Raw genomic sequence first — 12,133 nt, forward strand, 5'->3', positions numbered from 1 at the left:
GGCTAACATACAGTGTATACAGATGCTCTTGGTTTTGGGGGTAGATTTTCTGTGATTCATCGCTTACATATAACACCCAGTGTTCATCCCAACAAGTGCTCTCCTCAATGCCCATCAGCAATTTTTCCCTCTCACTCACCCTGCTCCCCATCAACCCTCAGTTTGTTCTCTGTATTTAAGAGTCTCTTATGGTTTGCCTCCCTCCCTCTCTGTTTGTAACTATTTTTTTCCCCTTCCCTTCCCCCATGGTCTTCTGTTAAGTTTCTCAGGTTCCACATATGAGTGAAAACATAAGTCTTTCTCTGACTGACCTATTTCACTTGGCATAATACCCTCCAGTTCCATCCACATTGCTACAAATGGCAGGATTTCATTCTTTCTCATTGCCAAATAGTATTCCAGTGTATGTATAAACCACATCTTCTGTATCCATTCATCAGTTGATGGACATTTAGGCTCTTTCCATAATTTGGCTATTGTTGAAAGTGCTGCTATAAACATTGGGGCACAAGTGCCCCCATGCATCAGCACTCCTGTATCCTTTGGATAAATTCCTAGGCACTAATAATGAAACAACAGAAAGAGAAATCAAGACATCGATCCCATTTACAAGAACCATATGTTTCTTGCATCAAGAACCATAAAATACCTAGGAATAAACCTGACCAAAGATGTAAAAGATCTTTGTGCTGAAAACTATCGGTAGTTTTTAAGCTTTTTTTTTTATCCTAGATAATCCCTCTTTGCTACTCCCATGAGTTTCACCTATACTCCTGTGTCTTGCTGTAAGATCAGAGTTACGCATCTATCCCTGAAAGAGCATCTGTTTGTTTGGTGGCTAGTTCTCTGAAGTGTACTTTTGCTGGTTCAGAGAGGAGGAAGGTAAGAAAGAGGTAGCAGATGATGAGGGCCCCTTCTCCCTTTTGCTTTTACTGATAGCAGGTGGGAAGTCGAAATGTGCAAGGAGCTCTCCCTTGCTCTGCCTCCTGCAGTATCGCCTCTGGTTCCTTGGGCCGTAACTCCCACATGGTGTATATCAGTTATGGTGACTGATGGAGATGATCGACGTGTCCCTGACACTATCGCTGCTCACCAGAAGGGCAGCTGGGACTAGAAAAGCAGCTTTGTTGCACACACAAATATGCCATAGTTTATTTTTTAACTGATTCTATAGTGAAAACTTTACCATACTTCCCCTCATTTCGAGTATGGGACCTATTGAAAAGCCATGTTAGTCATCATTAGTTGACAATACTTTATACTTAATTAAAAATGTAAAAAATCAGGAGGGGAGGAAAAATGGAAAATCCTAAATTTTAGGAAACTTCAGAATGGCTCCCTCCCTCCCCTCCTCCATTTTAGGCTCAGAGTAAAATTGTGCTTCATATGACTTAATGTATATATTTTTAAGGGAAAAGTGAAGAAGATAAAATAGTTGTTGGTTATAAAATAGCTGTATTATTATTTAAAAAAAATTTTTTAATGTTTATTTATTTTTGAGACAGAGAGAGACAGAGCATGAACAGGGGAGGGGCAGAAAGAGAGGGAGACACAGAATCTGAAACAGGCTCCAGGCTCTGAGAGGTCAGCACAGAGCCTGACACGGGGCTTGAACCCACGGACCGTGAGGTCATAACCTGAGCCGAAGTCGGCCGCTTAACCGACCGAGCCACCCAGGCACCCCTAAAATAGCTGTATTATTGACAGGCACCAGGACTGTAATCTCTGTGGGGATTTCATACTAAAGGGGGATACTTTGATACAACACGACTTAAAAAAATTTTTTTTTTGATGTTTATTCACTTTTTGAGAGACAGAGACAGAGTGTGAGCAGGGCAGGGGCAGAGAGAGAGGGAGACACAGAATCGGAAGCAGGCTCCAGGCTCTGAGCTGTCAGCTCAGAGCCCGACGTGGGGCCTGAACCCACGAACCATGAGATCATGACTGAGCTGAAGTTGGACGCTTAACCAACTGAGCCACCCAGGCGCCCCCAGTACAACATAACTTTGATTACATTGTGCTTTGTAGTTGTCTGGTCATTTTCACAGAATAGTATTTATTTGATTTTTAGCCTGTGATTTAGAGGAAGGTTAAGAGTGGGCTTAGGTTCATCAGTTCATTAACGGTCCAACTGGAATTAAAACCCAGGCTTCCTGATTTTCTGTGTAGGAATCCTCCTATTGTTTACAACCGTCCTAACACACACACACACACACACACACACACACACACACACACAGGCAAGGAGCTGCCTGTCAATGGTGGGATTTTCTGGCATCAGACACTAGGGTATGTTGGTTGGTAGAAGTTGATGCTATTCATCAATCAGGGTTGAGAGTTTGGGAATTCTATAAGCTTTGTCGTTTGAGATACTGGACTGGTACTGGACTTAGATACACAGCCCGAAATGTCTTAATTGTTCAGAAATTACAGCTAGAAGTATAGGTCTAGCACCGGAGAGCAAACATTGTTGACAAAATGACGTGCTTCTGTAGTGGAAATGCTGCAAGACAGCATCATACCGTGAATGTAACGTGAGGTGATGGAACGAGAGAATCTGCACACTTTTGTTGGCCTCTGCACACAGGTGCTGTATGCCCATTTATATTTTCAGTGATTCTCTGTAGCATTCCTTCTTGGGAACATATACCATAGACAAGGCATCTGGACCTTGGCCATAGCTTTATTTGCTCCCTTTGTAAGAAATAATGCAATTTATATTATTCATCTTAAAGCATTTGTTATGGATTTCAGAGTTTTCTGTATTTGTATTTCTTTCTATACAAGGCAAAGCTGAAAAGTCTGCTGCCCATCCAGACTTTTAATTGGAAAAAATGAAACCATTCATTTATTTGCCACAGATGTATATGATTTCTGCTACTGAAGAAACTGATAATTTACTTTTTCTTTTACAGAGTGGAAAACCACCCATCAATGATATGTTCACAGACCTCAAAGATGGAAGGAAGCTCCTGGATCTTCTGGAAGGGCTCACAGGAACGTCACTGGTAAGAGGGGTCATCTTTGAGAACCAGGCTAAGTGTCTCTCATCATTACTGATACTTGAAGACCCTTTACGGGTACTTACAATGTAAAGGCCCAAAATAGGAACATTTTTAGAAAGGTGTTTAAATGAATCTTTGATAGAGTAATATTTAGGCTTTATTGAGGGCTCTATTTTTATCAAAGATAAAATTATTTATTATATTTATTACTCCCAGACAGCCCAGGACAGAATTACAAGGAGGGATGGCTATGTTAAGAGGGCATAATGTTTTGAATAGTAGAAAACACACTTAAATGTTACTTAATAAATATCTTAAAAAGCTAAGAGCTGGGGCACCTGGGTGACTCAGTCAGTTAAGCATTCGACTTGGGCTCAGGTCATGATCTCATGGTTCATGAGTTTGATCCCCATGTCTGGCTCGCTGATGTCAGCACAGAGCCTACTTCGGATCCTCTGTCCCTCTCTCTCTTTGCTCCTCCCCTGCTTGCACGTGTGCTCTCTGTCTCAAAAATAAGTAAACATTAAAAAAAAGTTGTTAAACGCTATGCATTTATTTTTATTTGGTTTTCCAGTATTATCTTCATTTCTTCATCAAACCCAACTCTATTATTTTACATCGTAAGGTACTTTATACCCACACAGAAATAACAGTGCTAATGAAGAGTATGCATTTTATGGGTACAAACTTTAACACTAGAGGTAAAATTACTATAAAAGGTATAGAGAAATGCACTCCTGAAGATGAATTCCTTTCTTGCCAAAGTGTGGGGTGTTATATACTCTGCCTTTTGCCTTCCAGATGGTGGGTAAGGTACCTGTTGCAGAGGCTGATCCCTCTCTCAGATGAGATTCCCTGGCCAGTGAGGCAGAAAGTGCCTCCCAGATCACCTTTCTCCAGGTGGCAATTCCTGCCTTCCCAGGGGGGCCTTGTAATGCTACCCGGAACCTGGGATAGTGCCTCTGAATCCTCCCTGCTCTGGGCACGCTGACTGGTGCAGTATGAAGGTGACATGACTTCTCAGTCTTTCTGTGTCCAGCCCAGTTAAAAATTGTTTTTAATGTTTATTTTTAAGAGAGACAGAGTGTGAGCAAGGGAGGGGCAGAGAAAGAGGGAGACACAGAATCTGAAGCAGGCTCCAGGCTCTGAGCTGTCAGCACAGAGCCTGATGCAGGGCTCGAACCCATGAACCTTGAGATCATGACCTGAGCCGAAGTCAGATGCTTAACTGATTGAGACACCCAGGCGCCCTGGGCCCAGTTTTGATAAAAGAAGGCTTTCTCCCTGGAGCATTGGTTCCCAAAGTGGTCTGCACATTAGAATCACTAGGGGAATGTTTTAGAAATTCTAAACCCATACTACATCCCAGATTCATTAAGTCATCATCTTTGGGGGTAGGGTCAGACATAAGTTTGGGAGTTTTTGAATGCCAGGGTTGAGGCAAGGGAGTGAACTACTATGTCAAGATGTAAGTGGGGTAACTTGCATTCTGTCACCACCAGCCTCCATGGTGGCCTGAGAAGCCAGGCGGAGCTCCTGGCACAGAGGGGCTCCGTGTTGAGCTGTTCTCTGTACGTCTCAATGTCCATGTTTGTTGGCAATGTTGAGGCTGACTTATTTGATCCCGTGTTTTGTTTTCTAGCCAAAGGAACGTGGCTCCACAAGGGTACATGCTTTAAATAATGTCAACAGAGTGCTGCAGGTTTTACATCAGAACAATGTAAGTGTGCAGTGTGACTTTTGGGGTTCTTTGGTGCTATTGGGGTTATTTATTGTCACGCTGGCCACGTGCTCTGTGCATTGTCATTGACTGATTTTTGGAAACATTTTTCTTACGACAAGTATTGAACCTTTTCTGCAAGCGAAGGGACAGTCACGCTTTTTTTGATTACTTGGTTGATCTATTGTATAAATAATACATTTTTGAGATTTAGGTTTACCTGATTCTCTAAAGTGAAATTTCTCTTATCATTCACTTATATTTCTGTCCAAGGGTGCTAAAACAAAAATCTTGGTTTCTGTGGCAGAATTGTCCTAAAAGTTATTAGTATTATTATTTTTTATTTTAATAGGTGGATTTAGTGAATATAGGAGGAACTGACATTGTGGATGGAAATCACAAACTGACTTTGGGGTTGCTTTGGAGCATCATTTTGCACTGGCAGGTGGGGCAATTTTCAATCACTTTTTAATAGAAATTGAAAATGTATAATTTGTGTGTGTTAGTTGCTTAAGGCCGCCATCACAGAGCACCCCAAACTATGTGGCCTCAACACCAGAAATTTATTTTCTCACAGTTTTGGAGGCTAGAAGTTTGAGATCAATGTGTTAGCGTGGTCGGTTTCTTTCAAGGCGTCCTTCTTTGGCTTGTGGATCACTACACTCTTCCTGTGTCCTCATGGTATTCCCTCTTTGTGTGTGTCTTGTCCCGATCTCCTGTTCTTCCAGTCAGATTGGGTTACAGCCCACCCTTAAGATCCCATTTTACCTTAATCATCCCTTTAGAGACCCTATTTCCAAATATATTCTCATTACCAGGTAGTGGGGGTTAGGACTTCAAGAATTTGGGCAGTGGGGAGACACAATTCAACTCCTAGTAATTTGGAATGAAAGAGTCTGACAAACAGCTCTATTTTCCTGGCATAGAAAAAAAAGTATCTTTCTTTAAATATTAAATTAAAAAAGTTGACGTAATTTCAGATTTATAAAAAAGTTGCAAAAGTAGCTTGAAGAATTCCTGGATACCTTTCATTCGTGTCCCTCAAATGCTGACAGTTCTCTCTCTCTCTTCCCCCTTGGCTAAAAACTTGTGTATTTGTAAAAACAAACCTTTTTCCTAAAAGTAAGGAATTCTCTTACATAACTAGAATATAATGTTTATATCATATTATAAAATGTGCTATATACAATATAATACTAGCATCGTTAAGCATAATTACAATATATGCTAAAAATAATACGTAATTATTAAAATCAGAAAAATAATATCAAAACAATACAATTTTGTAATCTACACATCCTTTGGAGATTTTGTCAATTGCCCCAATAATATCCTTTATAAAAGATAAAAAACAAAACAAGATCATGCATTACATGTATTTCTCACATCTCCTTAGTCCTCTTTTATCTGGAGTAGTTTTTGAGTCTTTCTTTGTATTTCATGATATTGACCTTTCTGAAAAGTACAGGACGGTTATCTTGTAGAATATCCCTCCATGTGGGTTTGGCTGGTATTTTCTCATGAACAGATTCAGGTTATTCATTTTTTTGGTACAGAATGCCACAGAAGTGATGTTGAGTTCTTAGCATACCCTATCAGGAAACAAGTGCTTTCGATTAGTTTTTTTTTTTTTTTTTTTCTGGCAGTGTGAACTTTCACTATTTGGGTTAAGGTGTTTCCCCTGTATTGTGACTGTGCTTTATTATTAAAAAGTATTCTGTGGGGATATACTTTGAGGCTGTGTAAATATTCAGCTACTTACCAAACTTTTTTCCATGAGTTTCAAGATCCGTTCGTAGCTCTTCCCTGATCAGTTATCATTGTGATGCTTGGCAAACAGTGATATTCCAGTTTCACACGTTCAAATGTTCTGAACTTTCAAATTTATTTATTAGTTGTCTTTCTGCTTGTGTGGAAGAGCTTCCCCTTGCCACTTGTTTATGTATTTATTCATCCATCCATTCGTTTATAGACCAGTGTAGACTCATGAAGTTTTACTTGATAGGTTACTAATCTTTCACTATCTTTATTTATTTTGCATGCCTTCTTAAGTTGGCTCTTGTGTCCTTTTCTTATGTCCACACCATTCTTTGAGCTCTTTCTTATAATATGTGTGTTACTTTAGAATAATTTAAAATATCAATTCTAGATTATAATGGTTTTTACCGTCATCAAATGTACTTCATTCTTTGATTTCATAGTTCATCAAAAGTTCTTCCTTTCTCATTTTTGTAGAAGATAAAATTGTTTTCTTCTTATTAAAAGGTGTTTGTTAAGTGTATAGTATGAAAAATTACTTTGTGGCTATGAAAGTAATGTTCACTGTGACCAAACCTAATAGAAGTGTTGCTAAGATACAGAAAATACCATAGTGTATGATGGTGAGGTAAAAATCACCTGTAAATCCTAGTACCATAAAATAATTACTGTTAAAAACATTTATCTTTTCAGCGTTTAAAGGAAAATTTTGAGATAAAATGAATACCAATTACCTGATCCATAATGATTAATTAATGTAATATTCCTTACTCAAGGACTTGATTCCAGCAACTATTTTGAGTTATAGGCAGGCATGTTTTTGTTTGTTTGTTTGTTTGTTTTGAACAGGTAAAAGATGTCATGAAAGATGTCATGTCAGACCTGCAGCAGACAAACAGTGAGAAGATCCTACTGAGCTGGGTGCGCCAGTCCACACGGCCATACAGCCAGGTCAACGTCCTCAATTTCACCACCAGCTGGACAGATGGCCTCGCCTTTAATGCCGTGCTCCACCGACATAAGTGAGATATGACCTGACAAGATGTGGGCCTTACAAATTTGTATCTCCTCTCTGTCTCTCTCTTACTATTCCTCCCTAAAGCCCTTTGCCCACAATCACTGCTCTCCTCTCTTCACACATTTAAACATGAAGAAAAGAAACATTATGGAAGAAAATACCCATGGAGTCTTTATTTCCATAGGACTTAAATGCCACAGTGCAATGTCCGTGGTTTCTTCTACATATTTACACGTTTAAAAAATGTAAAATAATTCACATAGTTCAGTCCCACTCACTCAGCACTAACCAGTAGTATATATATTGAATTGTGTTATGTTTTCATTCTCATACCAAAAGGGAAACTCTATAAATCCAATGCAATTTCAATTAAATATAGATAACTGATTTGTGTGTGTGTGTGTGTGTGTGTGTGTGTGTGTGTGTGTGTGTGTGTGAAACTTGTAATTATATAAAAGACCAAAGGGGCAAGAAGAGCCAGTATATTCCTGAAGAAGAACCAGGCCGAAGTACTTCCGAAACAGAAATAAAAGTAGTTATGAAGCTATATTTATTAAGACTATATATATAGTCTATAAATAAGTACACGAATATAATAATAGGCTGAACCATGTGAAATTGCCAACATTTGACTGTTTTGACATATAAGAATGGCAGTTTCATATAGTTCAGCCTAACAGGATAAAAAACTCAGAAATAGCTTCATCCTGCTATACACCTGAGCTAATGTTGCAGATTAATAGTATGGGATAATTGGTTACCCATATGGAAATAAGTGTATTGGATCTTTACCTCCCTATACCCAAAAGAAAATTCCAGATGCATCAAGGATTTAAATGTGAGAGGCAAAATTTATTATATGTTTTATTGCTATTGTAAATTATTTAATGTTTCAGGTCCTGTTTCATATAGGTTTTTTGCTGATATATAAAAAATGTAATTGACTTTTCTAAATCTTAGATCTGGAAACTTGTTAAACTTTCACAAATTTTACCAAAATGTTTACAAGTCTTACAAAAATGTTTCTTCAGTTTTTTAAAAAGTTTTTTTTTAATGTTTAATCATTTTTTGAGAGACAGAGCATGAGTGGGGGAGAAGCAGAGAGAGAGGGAGATACACAATCTGAAGCAGGCTCCAGGCTCTGAGCTGTCAGCACAGAGCCCAATGTGGGGCTTGAACTCATAAACCTTGAGATCATGACCTGAGCCAAAGTCAGCCGCTTAACTGACTGAGCCACCCAGGTGCCCTGGTATATATTTTTTTTTAGACTGTCCCTGAATCATAATAGTTTCTTCTCTTATTTTCTCTTACCTCCTCATTTATGCCTTGTCCTTCAATACAATATTGATTTGAATTGGTGATAGAGAACAGAATGTTTTTTTCTACATAGTGAAGGGTGTGGTTTCAATGTTTTACCGCAAGACTAATATTTACTGTAGCTTTTTTTTAAATATACTTTTTATCTAGTTAACAAACTCCTACACCCAAGTGTCTATAGACCCTACACTTCTCCTTTATTAGTTTAAGAGGGTTGGACTCTGTTCCTAGATGGTTTAGAAATGTTATCAAGTAACTAGAATTTTAGCCCAAACTTTTACCCAACTATTATTTAATTGATTCAGCAAGTATATATGGAGTGCCTTTTATGTACTACATACAGCATGTGTAGCAGAGAACAAGACAGGCAAAAATCTCAGTCCTCTTGGAATTTCTGTTCAAATAGAGGGGGGGAAGACAATTAAATGAAAATGTAAGTTGTATAGCATATAGAAATGGTAAATGCACTGAAGAAAAACATATTGGGCAAGAGGGGAGGAGGTACCTGGCATGCAGGAAGTCAGTGGGTGCAGGGGCATGAGTAGGAGGAGAAATAGGAGATGAAGTCAGAGAAGGAACTGGGTCTGAGAGTAGGGGAGGCAAGTCCCAGAAATTAAGTGGGTCTAAGATGTAAGAAAAGATAGAGTACAAAGAAAATGATCAACTTTTGGGTAAGACAGAGCAATAACAATGTCCAGTTTGTGGGATTAAAAGAAAATCAAGATAGAAAGGAAATATTAGACAATGATAGTATGGAGGAAGATGGATGGTGAAAAGTTCTCTCAGGGCCTAGTTGTAGGAGTATCCCATGAGCTGATCAGAGCTGGATTTTCTATTCTGCTAATCTTGGTCTTTGAATTGGACAATTTAGTCCATTAACATTTATTGTAATAATTGATGTGTTTAGGTTCATTTTACCTCTTGTTTTAAGCTTTTCATTTCTTTTACCTTTTTTGTATATTTTTCTTTGCTGTCTTGTATTGATAAGTTACTCTTACCTTTTTTTCTTTACTATTTGGGAAATATCATATACCATTTCTAATCTTTCAGTGGTTACTTCATAAGTTTTATTCAGCATATTTGACTGATACAAAAAATTTAGACTCTTTTACCTATTGTTTTGTATTGTAAATTACTTTAAAAAGTAATATGACAAGTCTTTGAGATATAAAAGATAAATTTATTTTTATTTTAATGTTTGTTTATTTTAAGAGAGAGAGAGAATGCACACACATGTGCAAGTGGGGGAGGGGCGAGAGGCAGAGAGAAAGAATCCCAAGCAGGCTCCACGTTTACAGTGGGGATGTGGGGCTCAAACTCATGAACTGCGAGATCATGAACTGAGCTAAAGTCAGATGCTTAACCGACTGAGCCACCCAGATGCCCTAAAACATAAATTTCTTAATTTAAACTCACAGTGAAATAATCTAAACCTGAAGTGTATTAGATTATAACAATGACTATATATTAGGTTACAGCAATGTCCATATATTTCATCTTTACTCAGTTTTATTTGCATGGTAATTTCAGACCTGATCTCTTCAACTGGGATAGAGTTGTCAAAATGTCCCCAATTGAGAGACTTGAACATGCCTTCAGCAAGGCTCAAACTTATTTGGGAATTGAAAAGCTGTTAGATCCTGAAGGTATTGTTCACTGTTTAATTTCAACCTTGATTTTGCCTTTTTAAAATTTTTTTCTTTTTGGAAAGAATAATGAGAATTGTGGTGTATTTTTTCTTTTGAAATAGGGTGCAAGCCATTTCACTGCAGACAAGTTATTAGTACTGTTATACTTAATTTGTAGGATGAGTTGGGAGGAAATGTAATTATATCATTGGAGATTAGTTACTTGATACTAGCAGCATAAGATTTAAAGATTTAGGAAAATATAATTATTAGGGAAACAATTCAGTATTTGACTTATTTAATGATACATTTTTATATGATCTTCTTGCATATAATGTGAAAACTTTAGTTACAAATATTGCAAAGTTCTAGACTTATTTTCATATTATAAATAAAGTCCATGTCATCTTTTTGTTTTTATTTATTTTTAAGAGTATTTTTATTTTTGAGAGAGAGAGTCAGATCATGCACAGGGGAGGGACAGAGAGAGAGGGAGACACAGAATCCGAAGCAGGCTCCAGGCCCTGAGCTGTCAGCACAGAGAGCCCAACAGGGGCTTGAACTCATGAACTGTGAGATCATGACCTGAGCTGAAGTTGGTCACTTAACCAACTGAGCCACCTAGGCACCCCAATAAATTCTGTGTCATCTTAAATTGTAGTTTATCTTTGAACATTTTTGGGAAGCTTTTAGGGGAGACTTTTAAGAAGTGGGATATTGAGCAAAATAAATAATCGTGTTTGCCTTTGTCTCATATATTATTATATGACATAGAAATTTACTGAGCTATGGTATTGCAAGCATTATGTACTAGTATTGTTTATGGGTACCAAGGGTGGTTATTTTATATCTAATATTGAGCGATTCACATATTTTGGACATCTAATTTAAGCTGGTTCTTATTTTCTTCCCCTTTTAGATGTTGCTGTTCAGCTTCCTGACAAGAAATCCATAATTATGTATTTAACATCTTTGTTTGAGGTGCTTCCTCAGCAAGTCACAATAGATGCCATCCGTGAAGTAGAGACACTCCCAAGGAAATATAAGAAAGAATGCGAAGAAGGAGAAATTAGTATACGGGTACAGGTCAATTTTTAATAAAAAGTTTGACTTGCCATATTTGTTTTCTCTTACATACTAGATAAAAATACTTTCAGGGGATTTTTTTTCTTGATGGAGAACACCTTGGCTTCTCAGCTTACATAGGCACAAGAAGTTCAGTTTTTCAATTAGCATGCTTTCATATGTCATATGTATGCAATGGAGAGCTGTAGCTCAACTGATTTTATTGAGAAGGAACACACATCATTTCACACAATAAGGGTGGAGTTAGAGTCTAGGGCTGGGAGCATGCAGCTGCATGATATGCTTAAGAACCTACATTTTCCCATCAAGTATTCATTTTATCTTTGTCGTCAGGTGCTGAAGTTGGCTTTTCTCCTATTAGCCTAGTTTTGCTCTAAGTACTAATTTTTTTTTTTTTTTTTTTTTTTGGCCACTGAAGAAAAGATTTTTATCATTATATTTTCACAAGGGCTATCAAAACATAAGCTTTAGTTCCTCTTTCATTTAGGAGGAGTAGTTGACAATAGGCTACTAGGTGAGTTTTTCATTGAAGGGCTTAAAATGATTTTATTCATCAGGGTATAGATGTATTTTTGGGGAGAGATATAAAGTTATGAATTTT

Source organism: Lynx canadensis, chromosome B2 (genome assembly GCF_007474595.2).
Source record: "Lynx canadensis isolate LIC74 chromosome B2, mLynCan4.pri.v2, whole genome shotgun sequence".
NCBI classification, from domain to species: domain Eukaryota; kingdom Metazoa; phylum Chordata; class Mammalia; order Carnivora; family Felidae; genus Lynx; species Lynx canadensis.